Source organism: Larus michahellis, chromosome 3, assembly GCF_964199755.1.
Source record: "Larus michahellis chromosome 3, bLarMic1.1, whole genome shotgun sequence".
Taxonomy (NCBI): Eukaryota; Metazoa; Chordata; class Aves; order Charadriiformes; family Laridae; genus Larus; species Larus michahellis.
This window is the reverse complement of record NC_133898.1, coordinates 21,745,438-21,760,162: the sequence shown is the minus strand read 5'-3', so window position 1 is coordinate 21,760,162 and position 14,725 is coordinate 21,745,438. Positions and strand designations below refer to the sequence as shown.

The following is a 14,725-nucleotide window of genomic DNA, read 5'->3' as shown; positions in this document are numbered from 1 at the left end:
ACCTGTCTCTAAAGATCATTGCCAAATTATCGTAGCTCCATAAACTGCATTTTTTTTTCTTTTTTCTTTTTTTTCCCCCTAACTATCCCAATTGAGTGAGAATAAAGCACAGCGAGTATGACTGGCACAGAAAAGCCCCTGCAGTGAGTATCTGTCTCTAGATTTTGAGTGCAGTGTAATGCACAATTTCCACAATGGCCATTGGTTCCACTCAGATCTTTCCCTGCTGGTGGTGCTCTCAAATTCAACAAATGTCATGTGGTAACTGAGGGGACCCTTGGGGGGCTTTTTATGTAGGAAGGCCTACCTCCTTTGGTAGGTGTTGGTGCCTTCATAGATAACAACCTTCTTGAAGCCATCCTGTATTGTGAATAATCAAACTTCAATGGAATCAGCTCTGATAAGATCGACCGAGCAGCCTTATTTTGTGAAGACAGTCACCATGCAATCTTAAGCTTCACAGTTTGAAAATTTGTACATAACCATGACTTTCAGAATACCGTTTAAAATAAACAACCTTAATGTATTGGGTTTTGTTTCATCATTTAAAATTTTAAGTATAGTAGCAAGAAAAAGGGTCTGTCTTGAATGTTACTTTCTCCAATTTAATGCAAATGTAATAATTATAGAGAATACTTTATCCCCGCAGTATGTCCGAAGGAGGACTTAAATGAGCAAGATAGTTACGTGAGTTGGGTGCATATGGAAATAGTAGCTACAAGGAAGCACTTCGAGTCATGGGGCACGAAGAGAGGAGGTGGAATTTCCAAACTTCTGTTTAAAAGAAAAACAAAAAAGGTAATTGAGTATGATTTCATATACCTATACAAAATCCTAGTGGTTGCAAAGGTCTGTGACACTGTAGGATATTCTATATACTACATGAAGGGGTTATTGGGGAAGTACAAATTGCTGGCGAGTTCTGTAGGTTGCCAGCAGGTGGCAAGTGGATTTGTAGGAAACGTGCTTTTTCATTTTCCGAGGCATGGTTATCTCTTTCAGTTTTTAGTGTAAATACACACTAATGCCTTTTAGCCTCTCAGGCTTTAGCACAGTTTCGAGAAGAAAAAAATAGTCAAATAGTCTCTATTGGACTCTGATGTCTGTTTCCTTCTGAAATAAATCTCTTTCCCTCAACAAGGTACGTTGAAAAAACATACAGAAAAGGTGTTTTCATTCACGCATATTGTGACTTCAGTAAAGGTATCTATAACTGATTCTATAATATTTTCCCTCCTTCCTAGTGATTTAAAGGTTTTCAATTTCTATGTATTCCTTAGAGAATAAGAATTTTTTGGCTGTCTAAAACTATCTTCTGCTTAATTTTGATAATAACAAATAATGTTATAAGAATGTGAAAACTGGATTGTTTTGAGTGTAGCATGGGGAATTTGACAATGTCCTGGATATCAACTTTAAGACAAACCTTCCTTTCCAATTTAGAAACTAAAATTTTTCTACTTTACAGGGGTTTTTTGGGTCTGACATCAGATTCATCCATTCAGCCAGGGAGCCAACCAAACAGGTAGTTACATTTGGAGAGTAATTATAGCACGTAGCTGCTAGACTGTATTTTTTATTTCCTTTCCTCCATAAAGAAAGTAATCTTTTCAGCAGCGGTCTCTGCTGAAACGGATTAACTCTGAAATGAATTTCCAAGTCACAGAAAGTTGCTGATTTGTGTTGGGAGCTCCTGAAGACCCACAATTTCCCTTATGTTGGTTTGAATACAGACGTTATTTGGAACACTTTTCTTCAGATTTCAGAAAGCTGAGCAGATCCTTGAAGGTGAAAGACCTACCTATCTTATTGTGTGCTTTTTCTAGTGCCTTGCAGACTGCTTTTCATGCCTTCACTTCTAAGTGATTGGGGAAAAAAATCTAGATTTCCATGCTTTATTGCTTTCTTGCACACTCAGGTAAGAAGTGAAATAACCACTAATGATGCATATAGCTAACATCATTGGGATAAAGTGGATGAGCGGACAGTTCAAACCATAAAACTGCCTTTTCAGATTATATATAGATGTCTGCACATGGCCTGCTTCTGTTTATATTTGGAAATTTTCTGTTGAAGCCGTAACAAATAGAAATTTGGCTTTATGAAAGTGAAAACAGATTCTGGTGAACGCATGAGTAGCAAGTCCTGTACTCATTTGTTTTCAACAGCTTTGGAAAATGCAAGGCGCAATATTGTTATCCTGGGCTGAATGTTGTAGGAAAAGTCCACAGGATTTTTTTATCTAAACTGTGACTTCAGGTCAGATCAAAGCTGATGGGAAGCCTAGATAAATCGATCGTCTCAGGCTTTTGTGACTGGCACATTCATGTCACCTGGGCTGATGATTTTGCTCAGATTTCTAACTCGATCACAAATCTTACACCGCGGTACTTTTTCCTGAGGTTGATGCAAGCTGGCATTCTTGCACTTCTTGTTGTGCGCGTGGTGTGGGAACTCAACTGACAGCACAGACTTTTCTTTCTTAAATTATTTGCCTTTTTAAAAACATAGAAAACCTTTCGGATTTTCCCTAGTTCTCACAAGCAGCTGGTGTATAATTTTAACACAAAAAAAGAGATTATCACTTGTGCAGCTCTACTTTCCACTACATCAGACATGCCTAGTAGTTAGCACTTTAGAAAAGTCAGATTAAGTTTTCTGTCAGTGAAGAAACAGCTTGAAGAAGCACGGAGATATCAAGTGTCGTCTCCTGTTGATTGCTTAATAAGCAGGTAACGTAGAGGCCCCATTGTGAGGCGCACGGTAGCTCTGAAGTTCAGAAGAAGCCAAGTGGTGGGATGGCTTTTCATTACTGCTGCAGCATGTGGGATCTTCAGGCAACTGAACTGCAGTTAGGGCAGAGCTACTGGGGTTCTGGCAGATCCCAGTGTAGCTGTTGCACGTGCTAACTATCCTAGCAAAATATGCTTGTCATGGTGGGATTATTTAAAGCAAATAATATATTAGCTGAATCTGTCCAATGTGAGGAGATCAGTGAGAACAGACTACAGGCTTTCTTCTCTGTGAACTGGCAGATTGCGTCATACTGCAAGCTGAATGGTACAGGTGTGCGTTTAGTGCAACTTCATGGATAAGCTTGTCTTCATGTTCAAAAGTAAAGCTTTCTTCTTGTTTCTGCTCTGTAGTCCACATGCTCCTGGAGGCTGTATCTGTGGTTTTGGGCAGTTTGAATTGCAACCACTTCGTTTCTTAGTAGCCTGAGGTTTCTTTTTGATCTGATTGATTAGTTTACTTTAAGGATGGATTAACTGGAATGCAATCACTATTGAAGCAACAAAGCTGGTACTATCCTGTTTTTTCTCCTCCTTATAATACTTGCTGGCATTGTCTCATGGGATTATCACTAAGATTTAAAACACTTGATGGTTTTTAAAATCAGGAGGGTTTGCTGGTTTTTTTTTTTTTTTTTTTTTTTTTGTTAGATGGTATAAACAATGAAATAATTCAGACTAGATTGTTTGGTATCAGCCCGTCGATCCTTTCCAAAGGACACATTGTACAATAACCAGAAAGGAGTTCTCCTTGCTTTTGGATATCTAGAAACAGCCTTAGTGCGAGCGAAAGAGGAATTTGAAAATAATAGGAAAAAAAACTGGTTATCACACAGGTAGGTAATAACCAGGGTGCAGTATGTTTGGTATGTTATGAATTTTTGTGCTACCTACGCAGTTAGACCAGCGTGGCAGATACCACTCGCAGAAGAATCAGAATAGGATGATTCTAATTGAGGATGGACCATTTTGTCTGGCTTCTTGTCCCAAGAGAGAGCAATTAATTCTTGACAGGCTTGTCAGGTAATCGGTTGTAGTATTTTTGAATCCTTTCACTTATTGAGTTCTCTTCATTTCGCGTAGGTCGCGCTGTCTGCATTTCGAATTCCTCTGTTGTCCTATCGACAAACTATCCTTTTGTCTTTCATGATCTTTTCCTGTATTTCACTGTTACTGTGCTTCCCCTTAGCTTTTCCATCTGTAGACTAAACACCACCATCCCTTTGCATCTTTCTGCCTTAGTTTTAGTTCGCAAGATATTTAGTCGTTCTTATTGCTGTCCTCTGGACTTTCTCTAATTTGTCCACATGCTTTTCAAATGTTGTCATGTCCAAAACAGAACAGAAGCCTCCAGCTGGGCCTCACCAAGACAGAGCAGTGCATATCTGCTACCTAAGCAGCTGTTTCCCATCTTGTCTAAGTGCAGAACCCTTAAATTATTTCCTTACATCCTGTGTTTTTTTCAGAGTATTTCTCTTATAGACATTCTTTTGAATTGTATTCTGATTTTCCACGTTATTCTCGGTTGTTTGCAAAGATGTATTTCTAGATCTATCTATTGCATCAGCCCATTCACTAATGAAAATGCTAAGTATCAATGTCCAAGGCAGAGCCCTGCTCTGTCTGTCCCTCTGTGCTGGCACTGAAATATTGGTAACTAATCCCTATACACTCTTTCTCAGAAAAGCAGCTTTTCTAAGAAAAATGAGACCCATGACTGGCCTTTTTTATTTGAAGCAACACGAAGCTACTTGTTATCATTCCATCCTCTCACATTAAATGTGCTTCTTGCTGCCAGTGATTTTTTTAAATAAACATCGCATCTCTGTATATAATATTATGGCAGATGCTTAAATTAATCTTTATTAATGTATGATATATTAATTATAAATAAAAATGGTTACATTGCAGTTAAACATCAAAAAGCAACTTAACACGGTGAAATTAGTTATGAAAAAACGTATGAATAGCTGTATGGAATTACAGAGTCATGCACCATTTTTTCCAGAGGACTTTATGCATAGGATAGCTACTCATTCAAGAGAGCTATTGGCCTATTTTCAGTGTATTTCATATATCTGTGCAGTCCGTCCTCTTTTATTTGCTGTGCAACATCGAAATGTCGTATAGAATGGGGACTTGTTCATCTGGGTTCTTGAGGAGCGGTGTCAGATACATATCTGAATGCTCTGGAAACTTAATTTTTTACCATACAAAGTCAAGCATCAAGATTGTCAGCAGCCAGCTGACTTGGAGTATCCAGCTAGAAATGTCACGGGACATTTAGCACGTTACACTGCCGATAGTGTTCCTATTGTGTGCATTTGTAGCAACTATGAATGGTCAATACTCCTGCCAAAGGATGTCAAGTGTTTCGAACCAGAGCCCAGCAAGCACCCATCTCGCAGCTATGAGCCGCCAGAATTCACACGGGGATCGTATGGGAGCTGTAGGGCAGAGGCTGCCACAGTGTCTAACTCTATGACACCTTTCAGCTGTCCTTGTTATGAAACCATCTTTTCTTCCTTCTTGCTCCTCGGTCTTCCGTTTCGTTCATGTCTTCCAAACTCTCCATGACCGAGGGGGGGCCCTGCATACAACAGCTTTCCTCACCCCGCAATCCTGACCTGCTCCAAAGGCAGTGCTCCAAAATCCTCTCTCTCCAACTGATAAGGAGGCATGAGTCATAGGGGGAAAATTGTATATGATCACATTATATACCCTCCCTTTTCCATTATTCAACATAAGTAGGGGATTTAAAGAAAAAAATGTAATGAAGAAACCTCCAAAGCATGCGTCCTTACTTTGAACTCTGCCACTCAACTTTTTTTTAACTAAGTTCACTTTAAAATAGTCTTTTCAAAAAGTCTTAAGTATGTTGGGAAAAAAAAGAAATCCTGTGGATTGCCCTATGTCCCATGAATCTTGTCTCCAGCTTTTATATTTGGATCCTGGGCAGATGCTCAGAGGGATAGCAACAGCTGAACCAGTGACCGTCTCTGTCAAATCTCAAGACTCTGAAACGCTCTAGTTCCTCTGTCATTTACAGCAGTGAAGCAAACAAAGAATTGTTTTAACAGGGACTAGAGAAAAAACTTTTACTCTTCAATCTATCCCACTCCTACCAGTATGATGCCAGTAATAGATGCCCAGAGCTTGGAGAAGGGTTGCAGGTCAACAGGAGAGCACCTGGAGTGCAGCGCAAAGGAATTCCAGCCACTCCAGCCAATAAGTCATCTTCACTGGGGCCCAACTTAAATGCCTCTATGCATGGGGAACAAACAGGAGGAGCCAGAGATGTGCGCTTGCCTCCAGGGCTGTCATCTTATTGGCATCATGGAGATGTGGTGGGATGGCTTCTATGACTGGAAAGTTGGAATGGAAGGATACAGTCTCTTCAGGAAGAACAGGCAGGGGGTTCTACCCCTCTACTCTGCTCTGGTGAGACCCCACCTGGAGGACTACGTCCAACTTTGGAGCCCCCAACATAAGAAGGATATGGACCTGTTGGAGCAAGTCCACAGGAGGGCCACGAAGATGCTCAGAGGGCTGGAGCACCTCTGCTATGAAGACAGGCTGAGAGAGTTGGGGTTGTTCAGGCTGGAGAAGGGAAGGCTCCAGGGAGACCTTGTAGCAGCCTTCCAGTACCTAAAGGGGGCCTACAGGAGACATGGGGAGGGAGTCTTTATGAGGGAGTGTAATGACAGGACAAGGGGTAATGGTTTTAGACTGAAAGAGGGGAGATTTAGATTAGGTATTAGGAAGAAATTCTTCACTGTCAAGGTGGTGAAGCACTGGCACATCTTGCCCAGAGAAGCTGTGGATGCCCCATCCCTGGAGGTGTTCAAGGCCAGGCTGGATGGGGCTTTGAGCAGCCTGGTCTGGTGGGAGGTGTCCCTGCCGAGGGCAGGGGGGTGGGAACTAGATGATCTTTAGGGTCCCTTCCAACTCTAACCCTTGTATGATTCTATGAAATGCTATTCATCTTTCTCTAGAACTGTCTTCAATTTGAATCTTTGATACACAAAATTATACAATTGCATTTTATCAGGCTTAGGTAGGGGAGGGAGTAACTTGAGAATTAAAGGGCAGCGGAGGAGGCTTTGCAGTTGGGACCCTCCTTGAAACATGACCCAGAGGCGAATGCAGCTCGCCCATCCTGCTCTGACACCGGCTTCTGGCAGCTTTTTGCTGCTAAAGCAAAACTGGTCCATTTCTAAAACACAACAGCAGATTTATGACTGGTGTTTCCACATTGTTGCTTTTTGAGATTTATTTTAAATATGTTTTGTGTCTTCTGGTATTGCAAATGTCTTCTTGTACTTCACCACAGAAGCTACAGCCATAAATCAGCCGTATGTGATGGAGCCTCTATGCTCAAGGTAACTAGAAGCACTGGGACAACTATTGTTTTTAAGTGCTCCTAACAGAAGATATCCAAATTAGTTACCTTTTATGTAGTGAATATTTTACTGCTCTGTCTTCAGGAACATGGAGATGGTGGAGAGAGCTCTGGGAGAAATGACATGGACTCTTTGAGTGAAAAAAGCCACCATGGGGTACAGGGTGTTGAAGACAGATCAGTTAAGGATACAGTGGGTTTCTCCAAAAGTGCTTTTGCAAATATTAATGAAGTTTCAGAACGTGACCCAAAAAGTATATCAGCTACTAAATATTGAATGTTGCCATTCCAATATATCTCTGCTTAAAGTAATTTATAGGCTATGAATGAATCATTAGTGGGCCACGGCATTAAAAATCTCTTCCCTTTGCTCATTGTGGCACCATTTTAATGTTCAATAGAGAAAAAAAGCAACACAATCATTGAAGAGAAAAAGGAGTTTTTTGAGGAAGAACATGGCCTCTGTGCCATCTGCTTTATTTAAGCTAAGGAGATAGTGGGAGCTTCTGCCATCTCGTTCCCATTTAATCAAAACTCTTATTTTCTCATGCATGCATCTTGTATCTGTTATTAGCTGATCGCTTCTGCCTACAGAAGACTTACTGCTTGGGGCGGTACAGTGCAATTCAATATCCTGGTACACCTAAATTATCCCGCAAAGTCCTCTTTTTTTCTGGGCAGCTGCAGGTTTTTTTCTCATTCATCTGAGTAGCAGAATGGAAAAACAAAAAAATGTAGCTGACTGAAAACATGTGAAATTTACCTTTAAAATATTCAGCAAAGCAAGTGGCTGAACACTAATAATCATGATTTTATTAATTCTTGCTCTCCAGATTCCCTTTTTTTTTTTTCAAACTAAAATGTCAGTCAGTATTCATAAGAAGGTAAATTGGCTTTATAGATCAATCAAGAATATACTTATCCTAGTTGATGTACTGCTTCAGTAGTCTCCTTAGGAGTGACTGAGTATTGTCCTAAGCTACTCTTCGTTGCACTTTTTCGATTACTTGTACGCATGAAGAAAGTGAGAAGAACATCTGGAAGAGTGGATTATGGAAGGTACTATGCAAGATGAGTTTTCTGGACAATGCTTTTGAAGGGATGTCTAAATTCTGCTTTTTCTTGTCAGTTTCATGGTAGTTGAGAAAAAGCATGTCCAAAATTTGGTTTTGCATGGGCCTGTGGCATTTCTGGCTGGCTAAACGGAATAAACAAAATTCTCCATTCGCTGGGTTGTCAGTTCAAAGTGCAAATCAGTGCTGCTCTCTTGCGTGTGCTAACCTTTTGTCCTTTTTTTTTTTTTTTAAAAAAAAAAAGGTTAGACTGATTGCAATGGTTTAGAGCATAAGGATTTTTTTACAAGAGTAATATTCCCCCCCAAAAGCTGTTTTCTTTCTTAACTAGTGAAACCCAAGTTTCAGAAATACAATCACTGAAAGCAGACGTTTCATTCAAACGCCGCTATAATTCATGCTTGAGTCTCACAGAGAAGATTGGAAGTGACACAACCTCCAAGCAGAACTGGGAGCTCAGCCTATTTCTGCATAACAAGTGCCGTAAGTGATTGAAAGCCGTGAATTTGCCATTGCTTTCTCACAGGCTGTCGAGTGTCACGTTTCCTTGGCATTTCTGTTTCTTCCTAATTTCAGAGTTGGAGAGTTGAATTCTTCACCTTTCAACTCCTGCTGTATAAACCAGTGGTCAGCATCAATAACTGTTCCAGCTAAGATGGCACACTCCACAGGCCTCTCTGCACTGCTGGATGAAATATTGAAGCTTAAATTATTTCCATTACACAGAACTGTTGTTTTAGAATTCTGCTGCATATTAAGTCCTGGGACTTGATAATGTAATGCTGTGGTCAAAGCAGTGGAATGTAGTCCCATTAGTCATTCTCTCATCTATTTTCTTTGTTGTTTTGTTGGTTTTTTTACTCCTCTTCAGAATCATATGCCTACTGGAGAGACAACTTATAGCTATGCTGTTCCTTGTTCACATTCTGAATTACGTCTTTAAGCAAGGGCTCTGATTTTTTTCTTTCAGCTAGTGTCACTGCCAATAACACTGTCTAAGGGAGACTATTGTTCTGCGTGAAGCACAATAAACCTTTGTGAAGAAACAACCATTTCCATCATTTTTGATGTTCCACTGCAAGGCAGAAAATGCCCGCACCGTCCCTTTGCTTGCAGAGCTGCTCTTACTGGCTTTCTCCTGATTTCATAAGTAAGTGAAGCACAACAGAGGAGGCGTGCCATCAGCCATTTCTGTCTGGTAATATACACAGGAGGCTCCGTTTCCACCCTACTCAGGTGTTGGCAGGTTGCCTCTCTTTGCTGCTTCTTGTTTGTACCTGATGATATCTGTGTTGGCAAGTTGGGGGTAGAGGTGAGATCTGGAGGGAATCTTTCAGTGAAGGGCACCTGCTGTGAACCTGCTCAGTTGGGTTGCAGTTGCTGAAAAATAAAATGGAGTTGTTTGCTGTACCTCTTTTTGGAAAGCAACTGAAAGGAGCTTTTTCTGTAGCATCGTTTTCTCATATTTTGTCATCCAAGAGCAATCATGACTACATGCTAACTACCACTGATAACTGAAGAATAAGCCCATGGGGCCACAGCCCAACTGCTTCTCTCTGTCACCCCAGGGCTTGAGGTTGCCATGCAGGCAGTAGATTCCTGTTGCTGACATCGCTGGTGTCTGATCTGATGTGCCTCCAAAAGAGGCAGCTGCACTATGATCCGTCCACCTCATTCCTGTGCTCCAGCAGCTTTAGTTGGGGGTCACATCCTGTTTTACCAGGTGCTGCACAAGTATGAAATAAAAGATGGTCTTTACCAGCAAGAACCTACATTTAGTTCACAAGGGATGATAGCGGGTTGTGTGCTGCAAGTGAAAGGGCAGCACTCATGCGTCCGTCTGAGCTGGCAAGGACAAAGCAGCTGTGAAACAGAGAGCGGGGGCTTCAGTAACACATGGGTTCCCAAAACCCCAAAGTTCAAACCCCCCATGACCTATCAGGCTTCAGACTCGAGCGGTCTTCTGCAGCTTAAGGGATGATGGGTCATTTCTGGCACTTTTGCCCTCTGCTGAAAGACAAGTATTTTCTTGTTGTTGACAAAAAAATAAATTCTGGATCCCAGTCTATGTCTGCGTTAAGCATTTAAAATCTCTTTTCTGGAGAAGAGCTAGCTGCTCTTTCATCAAACCTGCAAAGAGTGGATCTATTGTGACATTATAAGAAGCCTGCACTAAATGCTTTGACAAAAACCATGCATGCTCTGAAATGAAATCTTATTTACTGTGGTGTTACTAAAGTGCTAAACAAACAGGCAAACTCAGAAAGGCTGGTAGGATGTGGGTGGGTGAATAAATGAGCTTTGGTGCTAATGTCAGTCAATGCTAATTCCTGTCCTTTGAAGAAAGTGTGATCTGAGATTGCTCTAATTAAATGAAATTTTCACTGGAATGAAAGCAGCTGAGCACCTTGCTTTGTTTCCTTTTTAGCTCGGCTAATTCAGAAAATAACGGCTTTCCAATTCTTTCATGACCAGGTAGGGAGGGTAAGGTTTGTTAAATATATATAAGGATCTAAGTATGCAGAAAACTATTGTATGGAATTCTGTATTCATACTTCTTTTATTGTATTTGCTACTCTGGATTTGTATGTCAGTTTAGAGTCTGAGATCTTCAAGGGGCAATTATCTGCACTGGCCACTCAGGGCTTTCTTCATAGAAATATGGGGAGATTTTAGAAGTCCCTCACGTTTGTCTCTTAAGTAAGTCTACGTGTTAACAGCAAAAGGCAGAGAAGGGTGTTTCAATGGTTATGAACTATTTAACTGCTGATCACAGACTAGGGATGAGAATAAGAAGTCATTGTAAAGAAAGACATCAAGGGAGAACAGATGAGAAACTGAAGACAGGTGATTTCTGAATAATCCCTCATTCTTGTCTCCTCTTTGTTTCCAAAACCACCTCCCTCCATTTTGTAGATGGATTGAAAGATCTGTCACTCCAAGCTTTGCAATTTGACTTTGCAAGTAAAATTTTGATTGGGCTCTGATCTGGATGGCTACTCCTTTTTGGGAGAGCTGAAAATGAAGCATGGTGATAGATTATTTCAGTACTTCGTGGGTTTTTTTTTGGTGTCCACTATTTTCTGAAGCAATCTAATTAGTTACAGAGAACAGCATAGCCAGAAGTAAATAACTGATATATATATATATGTGTGTTTGATTTGTGATATTGATTTTAAATACAGATGTGTCAGAATTTAATACCATAAAATAAAAAATATGAATAAATATATCTCTAGATTTTATATGTAGACATATTTTATCAATTTACAAAAATACCTTCTATCAGTGACATCCATCAATTTCCAAAACGTGTTAATAATGGCAAATCGATCTGATGAGAAATTCCTAGTTACAGCATCTCTTCCATGCGTGAGCGCTAGATGGCACTGAAAGACAGGAGCTGTGGCGTGGAAAACCGGTATTTCTTCGAGGTTAGTGTGTTTTAGTGGAGGATCACTGAAGCACAGATGATATCCTACAAGTATATTTTGTGGAAAAAAAAAAAAGGGAAGGTTTCACATGAATTGCAGAAACTATATTACATGACTCAGTAGTCGCTTGAGCTGATAGAAGAAATCAGCACAATCAGAGATTAAGTGGTAGAACGTGATACTAAGCGACCAGCCTGGCGGCAAGGTCCCTCTGTAGCCACAGGAGATAGAGCTTTTCCTCTTCCATTTGCTCATGCTGCTTCGCAGAAAAGAAATCTCCTCTAAAATTCATGTGCTCTCTCCCCTTCGCAGTTGTGTTCCTTGAGCGCAGCTCTAGTGCCAGACTTCGGACAGAGTTAAAAGCATCAACCTCCACAGCATTTCATGCTCCAATCTTACCCCTGTCTGACCAAACACAAACTCTTGGACTGATACAGGAGACTGCTGGCATTTAGGGTGAGGTCTGAGTCAGAAGTCAAGATTATAATGAGCCTTTAATAAAAACCACGTTGAGTGAACTCCAGAGGAAGGATGAAGAGGGAGAGAGTCAATGTCTCTGACTCAGGCTGCGAACTCTGACTTTCAAACCATCGACTGCCTGACCTGGGGTGTTTCATGTGCTTCAGAGCGACTTTTAGAGAGCCAATTACCTTCGTGATGGGATGAAAGTGTAACAGCCTGTCATGTGCAGGTCACTGCAGAGTATCCAGTATTTTATTCCGGTTTGAAAAATTACAAAGCCATACTTCTATTCCAACTGCAAAAGCAAGCACTCAAAGGTTAGGCAACTCCATGTCTCTGAGCAACAATGCAACCACACTTCAGCCCATTCTGTGCACGGGATGAGGCAGAGGTCCTTTGGGACAAAATGGTATGCGATCGCGTAATTAAAAACTAAAACATACGCACAAGATGGCACAATGATGGCTGTAGCAAGCTTTTGCTAGCATTTCAGCACTGGATTTACCCATTCTTTTCTATGTGTGATTTTATATTGGATATTAACGTGTTTTTTTTAAAAGATCAAGGACGGTCCGTAGCGAGCGCAGAGATGATGCGGGCCTCGCTGTGGGGGCCAGAGAAGGGATCTGCGTTACAGCCTGGGATGAAACACAGTGGCCCAGGCCGTGCCTCAGGTGGGCCCAGCTGCTGGATCCACAGGTGAGGCTGAGGAGGCAGCCTGGGCCCCTCATCCTGCTCCCCTCCTCCCTGCTGTTCCTGGCCTTCCCGCCACGTTCCCTCTCTCGCCCCGGTGCCTGAGGCCCTCTGTGATCACCTCACGTCACAGGGTGGCTGCTGAGAGGTTTAGTTTCTTGACTTAACTTCCCCAGGAAAAAAAAAAAGAAGAAAAAGATTTTCTGCTGGTCGCATTATGCTTGTTTGCTTTTCTTTATTGTAATTTGCCAATGCTGAAGAGAACCGCTTCAACCCTAGGTATGACTTTCCCTCTGCCTAGATCTGTTTTTAAAACCGTGTGTATTAGGTTGTTGTTCTTCGGAGAGTTTTAGGAAAACCTCCATCCGTGGCACCTCCCCGACGTAACCCCACCGGCTCACGGGGCTTGGGAACATGGGGAGGACGGGGACTGGGACAGGCCGCGCCACACTCAAGATGGCGAAAGGCCGGGCCGGGCGCCGCGCTCAAGATGGCGCCTCTCCCGCCACCCTCTCCCCCCCCGCAACATCGTTCCCTTCCCCGCCCTCCCGGCGGTGACTTCCGGAGGGAGAGGGCGTCCGTCCCATGGTAACTGCGCCACGGTGGAGACGCCGCCGCCGCGGGGGTTGCTCGCTTCCTGCCGCCACCCGGGCCACAACAACGGGCAGCCGCCTCCGGGGCCCCGCCGCCGGCAGCCGCCAGGTACGCGCCGCCGGGCGGGCCGGTGGCTTTCCCCCGCCCCCCCGGTCGTGAGGTGAGAGGAGCCCGCCGGGGCGGGCGGGCCCCGCGGGGCGGTCTCTCCGCGCCGCCGCTGAGGTGTGCGGCCCCCGCGGCTGGAGGGCGGTACCGGCCGCGTCAGCCGCAGCCGGCTCCGGCGGGCACCGGGCGGCGGGGCCCCTTAGCGCGGCGCCGGGCGGCAGGCAGCCCTCCCTCCCGCCTTTCCTCCGCCGGGACGGCTCCCACTGGCCTTAGGGCTGGCGGGCGCGCCCCCGCCCCCCGCCGCCTCCGGGTCCCCCATGCGGGAGGCGGCTCCCCGCCGACCGCGCCGTGGGGTCGGTCGGGCCGGCGGCTTGGGGGAGGTGGCGGTGGCCCCCCGCTCCGGCGGCGGGTGTAGCGGGGAGGGTAAACCCCCCGAGCTGGGGGTAGGGCTCCCGGAGTTTGGGGGTGGGGGGCGCCGCCGGTGGGGTGCGCTCTGGGGCCCCGTACCCGCTGGACACCGGCGTCCCCTCAGCGGGGCAGGGAGAGCTCTCCTTGGGACGGAGGTGTGCAGGCGGTCGTGGTTCTCCTCTCTGCCACTGATACCCTTGTCTTCTGAGCCTTGTTTTAAAACGTGATGTAAAAATGAATTATTTCTATGTTCCCATCTGAATTTTTTGTGTTTATTTTAGTGGGAGGTGGGACCTTTCTTTAAAAGAAGGTGTTAAGGCATCTTAACTTTTTCGGTTCATTATGGACTGAAATATGATCAGCCTTTCGTGTGCTTTTGGTCTTTGTTCAGGCATACGCTGCTTGTAGCTGCCTGTTTTATTTGTTAGGAGCAAAGACGCAGTCAGAACGTAAGGTCTACAGGCAGCGGTTTATAAAGGGGTACTCATGGCCCCCTTACTCCTTGGGAAGTAAGGTACGGTAACTCCCGACTTCTGTTTGCACAGCCAGTGTTCTGATAAGCTGCTTAAGCCTTGCTTCCAGCAGTGGTGGCAAACGCAGGAGATGTATAGTGGAGAGGCCATTAGGGCAGAGGTCTGCCCAGAGATATGTACGTTATGAGTAGCCTCCTCAGTTTCTGCCCCCAGTGCATGTAACCAGTTACTGTCCTGTCAGCGATGGCATCCATAGCCATTGCAGCGAGTTACCACTGTGCCCCGGGTC

The 14,725-nt window shown here is 43.8% G+C and overlaps 1 protein-coding gene across 3 annotated transcripts in view; it reads left to right on the top strand.

Annotated features, from left to right (window-relative positions):
- The first annotated feature begins 13,419 nt into the window (after nt 1-13,419).
- The window catches only part of DISP1 (dispatched RND transporter family member 1), an 88,134-nt gene continuing 86,828 nt past the window's right edge, over nt 13,420-14,725 (top strand). The window contains exon 1 of one of the 3 annotated variants that reach the window (XM_074579046.1): nt 13,420-13,558. The gene's annotated coding sequence lies outside the window, so the exon portion shown is untranslated. Of the gene's footprint in view, nt 13,611-14,725 lie in introns of all 3 variants that reach the window. The other 2 variants (XM_074579044.1, XM_074579048.1) reach the window with 2 other exon arrangements.